Source organism: Bos taurus, chromosome 2, assembly GCF_002263795.3.
Source record: "Bos taurus isolate L1 Dominette 01449 registration number 42190680 breed Hereford chromosome 2, ARS-UCD2.0, whole genome shotgun sequence".
Lineage (NCBI taxonomy): Eukaryota > Metazoa > Chordata > Mammalia > Artiodactyla > Bovidae > Bos > Bos taurus.
Window position 1 is genome coordinate 84,213,152 of NC_037329.1, and position 16,919 is coordinate 84,230,070.

The window sequence follows — 16,919 nt, forward strand, 5'->3', positions numbered from 1 at the left end:
GAGAGAGAAGTTGTTCTTCCCTTTCTTATAGTGCTTTCAGGCTCATTTAGATCCAAATAACAATCTGACTGGTTACTATTTTAACTGTGAAGAATTAGAGAAAGGACTCTCCCTAGCCCCCATAAATCTGGAATGGACTGGGCTGAGAGTATCCACACTTCTCTCTGAGACTTAGAGATTCCACCGAATGTCTTCTCAACAGTTCTAGTATTCGAATTAAGAAGCCATGGCTTAGACTAGTCCAAGATATCAAAAATAATAAAAGAAACTTGAACTCAGGGAAAATATAAGAAATTCAGAGAAAACAGTTTTTAAAAACTGTTATTTCACCCATGGTTAATTCTGATTTTAGTTTAAGGGCAAAATGAAGCCCTGCGATAGTTACAACTAAACAATAGTTGAAAAGAAGACTTTAGACATAAAGGCTGAGGTTTTTTTCATCAACATTTCATGCAGCAGCTCCTGCACAGCCTTCCCATTTCTCAAGAGCTTTGATTTGTGGAAATAATGGTTATGCAATTTCCACACATTGTGCTCCAATCACAGCATGTAGGCAACAATGAAACGAAAACAACTAAACACACTTGAAGCTGGAGATTTTGATAAGCTTTTTTTTCACCAAGATTTTTTAACTTGATATTTTGCCAAGGCACCCAAAATATTCCTATTGAGCTTTAATCAGATATATGTGAACACAGCAAAGTATCTTGTTTTCTTATATCTATGGCAGCAGCACTGGTTAATCTAGCTGTAAAAAAATTAACCAAAAAGAAATTATTGGACTGTGAGAATCCCACAGTTGACAGATCTTTGGTCTTTCTCTTTAAAATAAAAATCTATGCCATATGTTTACAAAAGATGAGAAATGGTGGAGAAAATTAATTTCCTTAGGGCATGATGCTGCATACAGCCTTTCAGAGAGAGAGGTCTCCGGCATTTTCTGTGAGGACTTGGTACAAGAAACAGTGTAGCATTGGATCTGCACAGTCTCTGGCTGAGAAAAACAAAGATGATTTCCTCTGGCCCCTATTTTAGTTTTACCCTTTGAACTTTCAACAGTTTGTTTATTATTGTTGTTATCATTTTTAATTGGGCACAGATTGTTTCAGGAATCATCTTGGTTCCCTTTTTTGAAGCACTTTTTTTAAAAACAAAACAAAGCAAAACATTTGTTGAGACTGCTTTCTAAAGGGCTCCACCTCCACCACCTGTCACTGTACTGGGGGCTGCAACGTGGACAGCACCCCTCACTTCTAAGTTCAACTGCAGACTGGATGGTGAAGGGCAGAAGCTGAGGAGGTGGAAGTGCAGATTTGGAGGTAGGTGACAATATAAAAATTCCCACATTGCAGATCAGTGATAAATTTTCATACACCTGGAGAAACAAACTAATCTATCAAATGTAATTCTTTCAGAAGGTTTTTTTCCCCTTTACATCTAAAATCCTGGAAATTTCACCTCCTTGACCCATCGTTTCTAAGTGACTAATCATATGTTGATTATTTGTCACTAGATGGCATCATGCAGTGTTTCTTGACAGCAGTAATTAAGTTGGCAAAGTTGAAGCTTGGGCCATTTTTTGTTATTTTCTTTTTGGTATGAATCTAAGAATCTCAGTCAGATCCTGGATATTTCATCTTTATTGGTTGTGTAGATTTGGCTTTGTAAAATTTGTACATTGTTTGAGATTCTTTTTCCTTGGTGTATCTGGGTGATACGGGAAGCCAGCAACTAGTCTTATATAAATAATAAATTAGTTCTTCCTCTAAATTCTCTTCCAAGTCACATACACAAATATTTACTTATAGAGACTTTGTAGAACTAAAATAAATGTCCTCACATTAAGATCTTTATCTAGACATGCAGGTAGGGAAAGCTATATAAGAGAAAGGTCAGTTGAAATCTAGTCATGGATAAGACATATTGATGGGAAAATATGATAATGATCAGTTGATGCTTTAAACCTGTGAAATGTATTAAAAAAAATATGAGTGACTAAATAAGAAAAATGGTTGTAAATATGAGTTAATGATCACAATCTTTTATTCTCCCAGATGTGATAGGTAAGTATGACCATTTTTATTTGTTGTGTCCCAATGAACTTTATATTACTAAAGAATGAATTCTGACTTCCATGTTGTAAACAAAACAGGACCAATTCTTAATTATGACTTAGTAACCTGAAAATTTATAAATAATAACATATAATAAATTGTATTATCTGGAATAAGACTAACAAAATAGATGACAGATAAAAAGATAGTGTCTAATACAATACTTGATATTCTGAATAGTTGTCTAAAATCTATAATATTGCTCTTTTATTTTCATTTTCTTATTTATTACTTGAAAAGGCATTTCTGTTTCAATTGTCTTACTTTATTTCATTCATTCATTAAACAAGTATTTAGCTGAGTATTTATGTTGAGTTAGATACTAGAGATGCAAAATAGAACACTGAATTTGCCCTCAAAAAACTTTTAATTTTTTATGTTGTTAAACATCCATAAAGTAAGTTTCAGAATCAATCATGGGAGGTTGGGAGGACAGAATGGGAAAGAGAAAGAGAGGGAGAGGGAGAAAGGCAAGTGAGAGAGAAAGAGAGAATACAGAGTCTTAGACTAGGAAACAAGATGTGTGGTCACAGCTCTGCCAGTAACTCATGCTATAGTCCTACTCTTCCCTTATTGAGCATTCAAATAAAATAATTTTACTTGAAGTGCTTTGTAAACTGTAAAATATTTTAAATTTAAAGATTTTTAAGATTTTTAATTTCTCCCTATAAGAATCCCACAATTTTTAAATATCAACTTAAAAATCAGTCTTTTATCCTGCATTTGAGTGTTTTCTCCCTTTTCAATTCCCATCTATTTCAAAATTCCTGCTGTATTAAGAAATTTCAAAAAGCATTAAATGTCCAACTCACCTTGTAAAACAAAAAGTGAACAGAAGCACCATGAGCTTGGAAAGAGAAAAGGTGAGGGGCTAAGCTAAATAGCCCTGTGACCACATCAGACTCTGAAACATGGAGCCTCTAGGATTACCCCCCTTACCCTCTTTTAATGTAATCATTCTTGCTGCTTCTCTTGTTTTTTACATATTAAAAAATGTAATTTTAAGTGAATTCTGTTATAATAACACATGTGAAAAAAAGAGAGCTCTTGGGAGTTTCATTCAGGTCCTACAACTTCACCCCTTCCACATATTGATGGTAGAAAAAAACTAAAGGTTCTAATTGATTATTGGATTATGAGATTTGGTACAACATCCCCTGTTCTTAGACTAGTTCAGTAGTTTTGCAAAATGCTCCTTATTTTTCTTTAAGGCAGAAAGTATCATATATTCTACGCTGGTAGATCAGAAAACTTTTTACTACAGGTTGTATGAAGAAATAAATACATAAGGAACTCTGAACTCAATATATTTAAGACCACAAAGAAAGATACATAAAATGGTCAAGTTCCTAACTGGATCTGAGTTTGTATAGAGACAAATTTTATCTTAGTTTCCTGGTCCATTATCTGGGGATTTTGTCTTCTATTCTGTACTGTATTTTTTTAACTTTTTAATTTTTTAAAATTTATTTTTAATTGGAGGGTAATTGCTTTACAATGTTGTGTTGGTTTCTGCTGTACAATAATGTGAATCAGCTGTAAGTATACATATTCTGTAGTGTATTAAACAGTATTTTTAGTACGATGATGACTTACCAGTAAAGACAAACTTCTAATTAAGCATCTGAGCTGAAAAATGTTCCCTCAATCTATTATATAATATTTGTTTGAAATAGTTTTATTTAGTTAGGAAAACAGAAAAAGTGGCTTGGATTCATTTACCTGTAAAAAATGTATGCCTATCCTTATTTTGAATGATTAGATTTGTTTTAAAATATTTGCTTACCATAAGACATGGTCTAGGAGAAAATCTGAAAGATTGGAAATGAAAGTTTAGAGATTAAAACATCTACTTACCACATTATGTCTTTCTTCACCTTTATTTTTTAGGTTTATGACATTTTCATCTTTGTTTAAACTATTATTTCAAGCCAACAAGTGTTATAAGAATGACAATATTTGTGCACAAGGAACCTAGGAAATGGAATTCTACTTCACTAGTTCCAGAGTTCATAGCTCTTAAGGCTTTTACCATAAGTATATTTAGGTAAAACGATGGTCTTTATCATGAAAGTATATGCACCCACATTTAGCCATAGACAAAACTTCCTGGAAGGAAGCAAAGATTTTTTTTTTTTAAGAAATTATTTTGGGAAAGTGTGCTGAAGCTTTTCTCTAAAAATAAAATGGTATTTCATCAGTACTGGTCATTTTTTAGCCACATATGACAAACGATCACAGATGCTCATAAAACTCTAAAAGGAACTGAATGTTGTTCTCCTCTGAAATGGCAAATATCTTTCCTTTAACTGCATTTTAAAACAAAACAAACTTTACCACACTGATTGAAGACAATGCAGGAAATCATATGGTCCCACCCAAAGTTCCTGCATTCAAAATGTCCTCATGGGTAAGGAGGTTCAAGATGTTTTTAAGAACAGAACTTTCAAGTTTCTCCCTGTTAACAATGGCACTTCCTGTTTTGACCTCTAACCATATTAGGATATCAAACAAGTAAGATGATGGACTTCTCCTTTTTGCACAGTGAAGAGTATTTACTCCCTCTCACAGTGTTTGTAGATTTCAAAGTGAACATTCAGTTCAGTTCAATCACTCAGTCATGTCTGACTCTTTGCCACCCCATGAACCACAGCATGCCAGGCCTCCCTGTCCATCACCAACTCCTGGAGTTCACTCAGACTCACATCCATCGAGTCAGTGATGCCATCCAGCCATCTCATCCTCTGTCGTCCCCTTCTCCTCCTGCCCCCAATCCCTCCCAGCATCAGAGTCTTTTCCAATGAGTCAACTCTTCGCATGAGGTGGCCAAAGTTCTGGAGTTTCAGCTTTAGCACCATTCCTTCCAAAGAAATCCCGGGGCTGATCTCCTTCAGAATGGACTGGCTGGATCTCCTTGCAGTCCAAGGGACTCTCAAGAGTCTTCTCCAACACCACAGTTCTAAAGCATCAATTCTTCAGCGCTCAGCTTTCTTAACAGACCAACTCTCACATCCATACATGACTACAGGAAAAACCATAGCCTTGACTAGACGACCTTTGTTGGCAAAATAATGTCTCTGCTTTTCAATATGCTATCTAGGTTGGACATAACTTTCCTTCCAAGGAGTAAGTGTCTTTTAATTTCATGGCTGAAGTCACCATCTGCAGTGATTTTGGAACCCAAAAAAATAAAGTCTGACACTGTTTCCACTGTTTCCCCATCTATTTCCCAGGAAGTGATGGGACCGGATGCCATGATCTTCATTTTCTGAATGTTGAGCTTTACGCCAACTTTTTCACTCTCCACTTTCACTTTCATCAAGAGGCTTTTGAGTTCCTCTTCATTTTCTGCCATAAGGGTGGTGTCATCTGCATATATATCTGAGGTTATTGATATTTCTCCTGGCAATCTTGATTCCAGCTTGTGCTTCTTCCAGCCCAGCGTTTCTCATGATGTACTCTGCATATAAGTTAAATAAGCAGGGTGACAATATACAGCCTTGACGGACTCCTTTTCCTATTTGGAACCAGTCTGTTGTTCCATGTCCAGTTCTAACTGTTGCTTCCTGACCTGCATACAGATTTCTCAAGAGGCAGTTCAGTTCAGTTCACCACAGTTCAAAAGCATCAGTTCTTCAGTGCTCAGCTTTCTTCACAGTCCAACTCTCACATCCATACATGACCAATGGAAAAACCATAACCTTAGGACTACCCAATTCTCCTGATGTTCTAGACACTGCTTTAGTTTCCCAACAAGGGTTGTGATTTTCAATAATTTATAGTTATCTAGTCATGAGCCTGGTATTGAAGTCAACAAAATGTGCAATATTCCTCCTCTCAAAAATATATAAAGCTACATATGCCTTCTAAACACCCTTTAACAGGTTCAGGACTCAGTGATTGCCTTCTTTTAAGCCACCTTTCTTTCAAAAAAAGAGAGAAAGTGAAGAGAAAAGGAAAGAAAGAAAGGAAAGAAGGAAGAGAGGAAGGAAGGAAAGGAAGGAGGAAGGGAAGTTTGAGGAAAGAAAAGAAGGAAGGGAGAAAGGGAAGGAGGGAGGAAAGAAGGAAGAAATAAAAAAGTCAGAATGAAAAGATCATCTCCTCAAAGTTAAAAAGAAGCTATACTTGCAAGATTCAATACTCTGAGTACCTGTTGCTTCCCCTCCCCCCCCAAAAAAATTTTAAAGCAAATTAAATTCCACATAGTATAAAAAATGTCATGTTACTCTTTTTGAAGTAGATACAGATGACAGAAATGCTAAAGATGTAAGTGTACAAAAATAGAGTTGCCATATGATCCTGCAATTCTAATCCTGGGCATAAATCTGGACAAAACTACAATTTGAAAAGATACATGCACCCCTATGTTCACAGCAGCACTATTTAAAATAAACAAAACATGGAAAGAAACCTAAGTGTCCATCAACAGATGAATGCATAAAAAAGATATGGTATATGTATATACAGTGGAATATTATTCAACTGTAAAAAGAGTGAAATAATGCCATTTGCAACTATACGGATACACAAAGATTATCATACAAAGAAAAGTCAGAAAGAGAAAGATAGGACTTCTCTAGTGGTCCAGTGATAAGACTCTGTGCTTCCAGTGCAGGGAGCACGAATTTGATCCTTGGTCCGAGAACTAAGATCCTATATGCTGTGCGGAGCAGCCAAAAAAAGAGTAAGAAAGAGGAAAACAAATATTGTATGATATCACTTACATGTAGAACCTAAAATATGATGCAAATGAACTTAACTATGAAACAGATTCGCAGACATGAAGAATAGACTTGTGGTAGTCGGTGGGGGCGGAGAGAGTAGGGGAGGATTGGATTGGGAGTTTGGGATTAGCAAATGCAAACTCTTATATTCAGAAAGGATAAACAACAAGGTCCTACTGTATAGCACAGGGAACTATATTCAGTATCCTGTAATAAACTAAAATGGAAAAGGATATGAAAAAAATGATGTAAGACATCAAATAACATAAGCATTTTAGAAGTTAATATTCTCAGTCTTTTTTTAAATAGTTCTATATATTGAAAAAAGGAAACTATTTTAAGTGGAAAAGCTCAGCAACTATCCTATTTTCTGTGTTATTGTGAGGATGACAGTTTATTAGAAGTGAGAAGATATTTCTTGAAAAAAAAAACCTTATCTCAAAATTACTCCTTCAATTCTTGAGGGAAGTTATATATTTTTATGCCACAGAAAAGTGATTTGTCAACTTTCTCACCAAATCTTTCCCAGATTCCTTAAGACCTTCTCTGAATATATATGCATATACTACTAAATATATGTATACAATTTAAATGATATATGCATGGATATAAATGTTTTAGAAAGACTAATGTGACTGCTTTCTTTACAATATTCCAGTAATTGGGATAAATACAGTAAAATTAAATTCCTTCAGGCATTTATTATTATTATTAATTATTTTTGTATGGTTTTTAAAAAATAAGACACTCATATGTTTCAGATGCAAATTCCAGATTGTTTTGCATACTAAATGATACTAAAACAGTAAAGCATTTGTTAAAGCAGAAGATAAGCAAAGCACCCTTAAAGGATGCTATTGGTATAGCTAATAGCAAAGTTGTTGAGACTGCTAATCCCATTTGTAAATCTATGCAACTTGATGAGCAGATGTGCAGAAGATATTAGTGGGAGATCTGAGAAAACCAACAATAATTAGAAAAGTCATTTTTCAGCAGAATGCATTCTAGAGCAAAAATAAGTTTTAGATGCAGAAGACTGACACAATAAATTGATTAGACTTTCTTGACTAATATTCCTGTAAATGTATAAAACTGAAACAGAAATGGTAACTGTCAAAAACCAAAGTTTTCCCCTTCTTCCATAGAACAATAAATGCTTGGTAAAAATAACTTTTCTGTGAAAATGATCACCAGTACAAACTTTCCTTATAACATATTTTCCATTAAGTAAGCAAATGATAAATTATCTGATACTCTTGATTCATTATCAGTATCAATCAGGTCAGGGAATTAGAAAGTAGATAATTTTGTTTTGCTTGTGCTACTCTTTTTATTTATTTATTTAATGAAATACAATTGACATACAACATTATGTTAGTTTCAGGTGAGCAACATAGTGATCCAACAATCAAACACATTACTAAATGATCACAACAAAAAGTCTAGTAACTACCTATCACAGTACAAAATTACTGCAGTATTATTGACTCTATTCCCTGTATTTATCTTATACTTGCAACTTATTTATTTTATAGCTGAAAGTCTGTATCTCTCAATCCCCTTCGGCTATTTCACCCACCCTCCCCAACTCCCCCTCCCACCCTGGCAATCACCAGTTTGCTCTCAGTATCTCTGTCTGTTTCTGTTTTGTTTGTTTGTTTGTTTTTCAGATTCCACATATAAGTGAGATCATACAGTATTTGTCTTTGTCTAACTTATTTCCCTTAGCATAGGGCCCTCTAGGTCCATCTGTTGCAGCGAAGGGGACCCAAACTGGGCTCTTGTCTAACACTCGGAGAAGAATTGTCCAAGAAGACATGTGCTGACAAAGCAAGATATTTTATTGGGAAGGGCACCCGGGTGGAGAGCAGTAGAGTAAGGGAACCCAGGAGAACAGCCCTACGGAAGTCTCGGGTTTTATGGTGATGGGATTAGTTTCCGGGTGGTCTTTGGCCAATCATTCTAATTCAGAGTCTTTCCTGGTGGTGCATGCATCGCTCAGCCAAGATGGATGCCAGCAGAGGGATTCTGGGAAGTGGAGGGACACCCAGTGTCTCCTTTCGACCTTTCCCAAACTCTTCTGCTTGGTGGTGGCTTATTAGTTCTGTATTCCTTATCAGGATCTCCTGTCATAAAACAACTCATGCAAATGGTTACTGTGGTGCCTGGCCAGGGTGGGCAGTTTCAGTGTGCTTCCCCTAGCAACTCCCCCCTGAGAGACTTCAAACTCAAGATACTTCTTGGGAATTGGGGCGGAGGTCTCTTTCTTCTGTAACTTCTTCCTCCTGTGCATGGTCATAGTCCTGCCTAGCAGAGCAGAAGTCTCTCTCTACCTGATCTAAATCAAGGTATTTTTTGCCTGAAATCAACATTCACCCAAGTAATAACAGCAGTTTAGTTTGAAACTGTTGGCTCCTCTCAGAGATGAAATAGAAAGGGGCCAAATAGGAGACCTAACAGGATGGTCATCACTGGTCCCCAGAAACAGGAGGCAACATTTGGGGTGAGGGCTGCAGGGTTTATGACTTTTTTTTTAATTTTTATTTTTGGATTGGTTGGTGGTGAAGAAACAGAGCTGTGCTCCAGGAATCTTGTGTTTAGTCTGAAGTTACCATCCTCCACCTGGGTGGGGGCTCCAGTTCTGTAGAAGAACTCAAAGACATTGTTATGCATATTTCTTTGAGTAGGAACAAGGAGCCTGTCTCAAGGCTGAACCACCATTTGATTGTTTCTCCTCTGTTTTTGTATCCCCTCCCTTCCCTGATTAGCAATTGTTTGAATACACCCATTGGAACTCAGGGAAGGTCAAGAGGCTGAATGAAGCCTATATCCTATAGATAAGAAATGGAGAACACTTAACAGATCTGTACTCCAGAGCCCCACAGAGTCCTGCTCAGTTTTAATTTAGGGAACTGGGCAACTATGACTGTGATAACTTCCTGTCAAAATGGGGCATAGGACTGTCTCAGCTTGGAGAAGAGACACTGAATTGGAAGTATTCCTAGTTCCAAGTCCTAGATCTGAGCCTTGTATGATTAAATCTCAATCCCTTGGTCTGCCATTTTGTTGTAACAGATCCAGTTAGAAGTAGCTGAAGGAGGGATAACTGGAATTTTAATAGACAAAGTAAATCTCATTTCTTTTTAGAAGAATAGGCCTGAAACCTAGTCTGGACCTGGCACTTCAGGGAGACTTGTAGCCAGGTAGCCAGTTGCCTAGTTTTATAAAAAGTAAGGTTGCAGTTACTAGCTTCCAGCAGACACTGTTTTGAGAATGGTGGCATCTAAGCCTGACACGACTCAGAAAACTCAAGTGTTGAGCAATACAAGGTCTAATCTGAAATTACACCCATAATATCATTTCTCAGGATATCTAGGAAATAGTTATTTCCCAGGGTGTCTGAACCATTGCTACTCTATTTTGACTTTTAATTGTAAAATTTTTCTTAATAGCCAAAGCAGATGTCACCATTAATAACATCAGTGTTTCTCTAGGTATGAGAAGATGCAAGAATTGGAACTCATAAAATCTTCTCCTGAAAAGATCTAACCATCTGAAGGCCTGTTCTGCCAGTTTTCCCCAGAGCACAGAGTGCCTCATTCCTGATTTTCACCCTGAACTCCTTTCAGGGGAATTGAAGGTCAGCGGTTGCAGTGGCCGTTATTTAATCTTTGTAGATGTAGATAGCAAGTGTCAGTTTTCAGTTGGCAGAGCCCCTTTTTGCTCATAAACTTGACCATGATTTTGAGGGGGCATTTCATGACCATTTTATCTCATGGTGCTGAGAATGTCCATTCTCAAGTTTGGCAAAGATTTTGTTGACAGGCCACTCAATGTGCTTTACTGGACTAGGCCATAAAACAGTATCCAAAATTCTCTGGATCACCTGTCTTACTAGCCTCTTGGTCCAGGAAAATATTTCCTCTTGTTGCTTCTTCCCATATCTAGAGTTACACTGTTACCATCATCGATCTCATATGAAACTATACATTATTCTATCAGAGGCCTCAGTCACGCATTTGGCAGTGTAAGAAAGAGTAATTTTATAAAACAGGTGAAATACAAATAACATAGCCAGCAGTATTAGTAAAGTCACAAGTAAGACTTAAGAGCTTCCATTAGATGTAGCCCAGTATATCTCTGGTCATCTGACTTAGTCTACTCTGTAGAATCTTTATCTTCCAGGGAAATTATATATTGGCACCACCGTCTATAAGGCACATAGCCCAGTTTTCTAGTGTTACTAGACTGATTATCCTCAGTATGATTTAATTGTTTCCAACAGAGGAGACTTTAAACCTAAATTACCGTAGCCTGGTGTTATCTATATAAATCCATCCCATAATTGTGGGAGATTTTTTTCTTCCTTTGCTGACAATTTTCTTGTTGCTCTGATTGAGCTTGAGTAATAGGAAAAAGCTCAAATTCATGGCCAGAGTCAGAGCAGGCATTATTAATTGGCCTGGTGAGGGGATCCCATCTAGTAATATCACAGTGACCTGAATATGACTGTAATTTTATTTTTTAAGTAAATTTTTTCAAGGCCAAACAGTTAGAGTCTTGTAGTAGAGAAATTTACTAATGTAACCCAGAACTAGACACAGGTAATTGGCCACAAACCCAACAATTGGATTGATTTCTAAAACTAGCATAGGATCAGGCCTATGATAGAAAAGCATTTGATTTACATACAAATGTCTAAGAAGTCAAGAAAACATTATAAATGATCATATGAATCAGGTCCAGCATCTTGGGCAAGCTTTCTACCTCTGATGTCATCTTCTCATCCTGGCGTAGTGTAGTTTCTCCTGATAAGAAAAGTCCTTTCATCCAGGTTGGAGACAGTCCCTTAAATTATGCATTTTTCCAGTCCTAGTTGCAGGTCATGAGGCATCTGATCTTCATCCAAAGATAGATTACTGAGATAAGCTTCAGAAACAAACTTAGGGTGTTTTCTAAGAATTCAATTTTACATTAATATCACATAACAGCAAAGAACTATCCAAGAAATGAGTCTTACTACACGCAGACCTCCATTAACAAACTGGGATTTAACATTTATTGAAACATCTTTTTCTCCCTAAAATTGCCCTCATTTTTATCAAATATAACCAAATTAAGGCTAGTTTTTTTGTGATATAGGTCTGTTCTCACTAATTTTGGCCTGATGATTTATATAACCATAATTGATCATAGACTTTTTATTTTGTTGAAACATTTATAGAGTCTCAGACTGAACTTTTAAAATAAAACAGGGCTGGGAAACTCACACCAAAGGCTTATCACAGATTTTGCCTAACAAACCTAAGTGAATTCTTTCCTCTTTAAGGTCTCAAAAATTCCTTGAGATTTTTGTACATGATAGTGAGATAACCTTTCTAATTCATTTGATAAACTCACTGGAAACCTAAGAGTTTCCAATTTTTCTGGAGGAGTTAGAGAGAAAATATAATTGTTTTGTTTATAATGTATAATTTTACCAAAGTATTGTCATAATTAGTTTGAGAGGAAGGTTTTCCCTACTCCCAGAAAACATAAGACTCAAACCTGTAATTTTTCAGACAGAAACTATAAAAGTTATAAGCATATTCGCTGGTTCATTCAGTCCTTTTGTTAGCTTTTGTGAAGTCATCAAGTTTTCCATTAGAATACCAAGACATATCAGAATGTTAAGAACTCCATATAATTTCTAGGATATCTGTATTAGTAATTTTACCATAAATTATAACATGAGTGGATTTATTACTCATTTAATAATTTTTTCATGTAATTTAACCGACCAAATAAATACAGTTTAATATTGCTCTTTGGGATGTTTCAGGGGCCCTCTGAAGCACCTCTACTTAGCTAGAGGTCAAAACAACTTCAAAAGAATTTGATTTAGGAAGTTTTATCAAAAAGATCAATTAAAAGGGTTTAGAACATTTGGTCAGATTTAGTCAACGTTGATGGGTGTATCATTTAGCTTGCTAATATGTCACAATGGGTGTAAATACCAAGGCTCAAGGTCTAGTGAAAGTCAGCTTCGCCGTCTTGGACCTAATTGGCTCTAACCAGTTTTCTTATGGCTGTGTCATTCCTAACAAAATCTATTTATCTAACTAATTGTAATCCAATTTTAGAAAATCCTGATCATGCATAACTTTTTAGTATTTTTCATACCTTTTTTTTTTTTAACTGAAAACACACTTCCTACTTTCCTTTAGCAACCAAGAACTAACTTTTATATTAGCCTTTTATAGATTGTTGAGCATAAAAACCAGTGATAATTTCTAAAACCCTTGCTTTTTTATAACATTTTAGGATAGCACCAAACATTATTCACTTATAGTCCCAAATCTCTTTGTCTCTCTGTAAAAGGAAATTAGTGTTTAGTAGTAAATGTTTCCGGAGAAGGCAATGGCACCCCACTCCAGTACTTTTGCCTAGAAAATCCCATGGATGGAGGAGACTGGTAGGCTGCAGTCCATGGGGTCGCTAAGAGTCAGACACGACTGAGCGACTTCACTTTCACTTTCACTTTCACTTTTCACTTTCATGCATTGGAGGAGGAAATGGCAACCCACTCCAGTGTTCTTGCCTGGAGAATCCCAGGGACCGGGAAGCATGGTGGGCTACCGTCTATGGGGTCGCACAGAGTTGGACACGACTGAAGTGACTTAGCAGCAGCAGCAGCCACAGTAAATGTTTCAAAATCTTATTTTATTTGGAAACGACCTAATTATTCAATAGACTTCTAACACTTAGCACACTTAACACAACCTTTAGAAATTCAAGTTACACCAATCTGGAGAGACTATTTTAGACAGATATTCCTAAAGAATAATTATTTTTAATAGAGCTTATCTAAAAGCTCATATTTCATTTACATTTTTTTTAGAAGTTTCTTCACTCGAGGTGATATTCTTGTTGACAAACTTGTAACTGATATGATAATATTTAACTTATATTAAACCTAGGTACAATGAAAATATTCTACTTAATGTTAATTACTCTAAGATATGTCTATATTAGATAGATCAACAAACAAACATTAATATCAGGTATTTAATACTGAATATTTCCCAGTTCATATGAACCTAAAATTTATTGTTTAATTCAGAATTATTTGATTTGTAAGTGCTTACCTTTCTTTAAGCCAATTAAATAGGGCTCATTTACAAATTAACCTCAAAAATATTACCCAGAGACAAAGACATACCAAGACATATTTAGACAGACACAGTGCGAGATTGAGCTTCATTTTCTAAGTTTTTAGTTATGAATTAGATATTACAATATAAAATTTACTAGTTTATAAAAAAAACAGTTGGAATAAATAAAACTTTTAAAGGCTTTTTCCCATTTTTCCTCAGTCTTAGGGGTTAGAGATGGTCTAGATAAGTGTTTCTGGGAGCAGAGCCAGAGCCCCGGTCTCAAGACACAGGGAAAGAAAATCAAGTTCTAACAAAATGGTGGCAGGTCTAAACCAAATGGTAGCCAGACAAAGCAAAATGGCCATCAAAAATCACAACACAGAACAGAGTTAAAACACACATAGAGACCTGGCAGTCCTCATCAGACACTCCCTTAAATACAAGAATCAAAGGGAGGAAAGGAAGCCAGGCTGAAAGAAGAAGGGGAGGAGCAGGGAGGAGGAGGGAGAGAGGGACTAAAGGGGTGGCCTTACCGACGTCTCCTGCCGCACGCAGATACCCAGGCGTTATGGGACTTTACCCTGGGCCTCCAGAGAAGGGAGGACTGGAACTCAGCCCTACCATGTTGTCACAAATGGCACAATTCATTATTTAGGGCTGAGTCATAGATAATTTTTTAATTAATAAATAAGATATACACTGTGGCCATGGTAATCCTTCCAATTCGAGGAGACACTGGACATCTAGGATTGCTTTTGTCTCGAAAAATCAATTGCTCAGCAAGCACAGTTTTAGATGGTGAGTGCTTTTTGGAGCAGGAACTAAGGAGTCAGTCTGTATTTTAATTATGATATGGTACTACAAACTTAAACTCCCAGAGAAAACTGTAGTTTTCTCCTGTTTAAACTTAGATGTTAACAGCCCCCACTTTGTAGGGTTGTTCAGAGAATTAGCTGAGATACTTCATGGTTAGTGCAAAGCCTGGGCCACAGTAGACATGTTATTATCAGTTCCAATAACATTGTTGTTGATTGTGATGGTGATGATGTATATCCTACAAAGATTCTGAACTTCTTCCTGAGGTTTTAGTTTTACCTGAGACTAAAAGATAAATCTCCCCCTGCCTTACCCCTTCATGTCCTTAAGAACTTAATACCTGCACAGAAGTAAAAGGTTAGAATTCCACTCTCCTGTTCCTAACACCTTCACACATCAGTAATGTTTACTTAAGGAGTATGCAGACACGAAGAAAGAAAAGACCATTCCTGAACATATGGGAACCCCACCTGAAGGGGAGAACCCACAAAACCAGCACTCTCTTCTTATATTTGTTCACTTTGCAGTGAAAACAGCCTGCCAAAGTCCTGAGACTGGTCACTTCAAAGGTGTAAATATTGAGGTGGGATATATCTCAAACACAAAGACAAAATCCTGTAGAGTTTCATAAAATTATAAAGTGGAGTTTGGAAGTATCTGTGCTGAGGAAACCAAAGAGAATCAACAGGCTATAAAAATCACAAAAGCTTGAATATGCAGTGAAGTAGGATTGATGGGGAGCTATTGTTATACTATTTAGGAACAGCAAACCCCTCCCAAAAGACCTTCTCAGGAAAACTTTAGACTGAGGCAGGCTGAGACAGTTTTGACCAAACTAAAAAGATAGAAGAAAATTTATTTAAGGTAGAGCAGAATTGCCTCCTTTCTTTTTGAACCTAGAGCATCTTGAAAAGCTGTTGCCAGGGTGAGTCTTATGTCCAACCCACTACAGGTTTAAGACATTACCAAGGACTTCCCTGGTGGCTCAAATGGTAAGGAATCTGCCTGCGATGTGGGAGACCAAGGTTTGATCCCTCAGTCAAGAAGACCCCCTGGAGGAGGAAATGGCAACCCAATCCAGTATTCTTGCCTGGAGAATCCCATGAACAGAGGAGCCTAGCAGGCTACAGTCCAAGGGGTCGCAGAGTTGGACTTGACTGAACAACTGACCTAATAACCCTCTGTAACCTGCTTGTGTATTTCCTTACTATTTAAAACTTTAAATTTGATGTCATGGGGTATGGCGCTCAACCAAGATTCAGCAATGGCAGAGTACTTCCAGGGTATTAGTACAATATTTTGTTGAAGACATAATTCTGAATTTCTACATTTTAGAAACTGACTATCCAAGGAGAAATTTTGCCACCTTTGATTTTGAGATTCTTATACCTTGTTCCTTTTCTCTTTCAATCTTCTTTTTCATGTTTTTAACAGAGTAGCAAATCCAGGAACTATTAACTATAGTGAATGTTACCGAATCCAAGGTCTCTCTGCTGGGCACTTGAGAGGCCAATAAATCCCACAGATGAGGTGTTGAAGTAAGGCATATGACTTTATCTGGAAAGCCAACTGACTGAAAAGATGGCAGACTAATGTCTCAAAGTAACCATCTTGTTGAGGCCTGGGTGCCAGGTTCTTTCACGGATTGGAGATAGGGAGAGGTAAGGAAACAAAGTAAAAAGACCATTTAAATTCATGCATATATCTCCTAGAATGGCAAGTCTCAGTCAGAGGTATGTGTTAGTTTTCTCCCTTTACAGTCATTCACAGGTGGGCATAGTCAGATTATCTCCCTGTGAGCTAAACAAAGCACTTTAGTTTAAGGTCAGGCAGCGGGGACAGGATTCTCTGAGGCAGGCCATTATGTATGATTGTAATAACAAAAATGGCAAAAACAGGGCTAAAGCCTTAGCCTAGAGTCAAAATTAACTCTTCCCAGTTACATGAAGTTTAGCACATGGAAAGTTAAATTATTGATGTTTGTTGTATACACAGGGAATTATTTCATTTGAAGCTTTAAATTGTTTGATCTGTGTTTTTTAAAGGAGGTTAGAAAGAGTAACAAAACTCAAGTGACTAGTTCTTTGCATCTTTCTAAACAGTTTAAGTGTTCATCTAGGTATTAATGA

General features: G+C 36.6%; 1 protein-coding gene across 1 annotated transcript in view; it reads left to right on the forward strand.

Moving 5' to 3' along the window:
* The first annotated feature begins 1,194 nt into the window (after positions 1-1,194).
* SLC39A10 (solute carrier family 39 member 10) overlaps positions 1,195-16,919 on the forward strand; it is a 162,581-nt gene continuing 146,856 nt past the window's right edge. The window contains exon 1 of the mRNA XM_025001833.2: positions 1,195-1,319. The gene's annotated coding sequence lies outside the window, so the exon portion shown is untranslated. The remainder of the gene's footprint in view (positions 1,320-16,919) is intronic.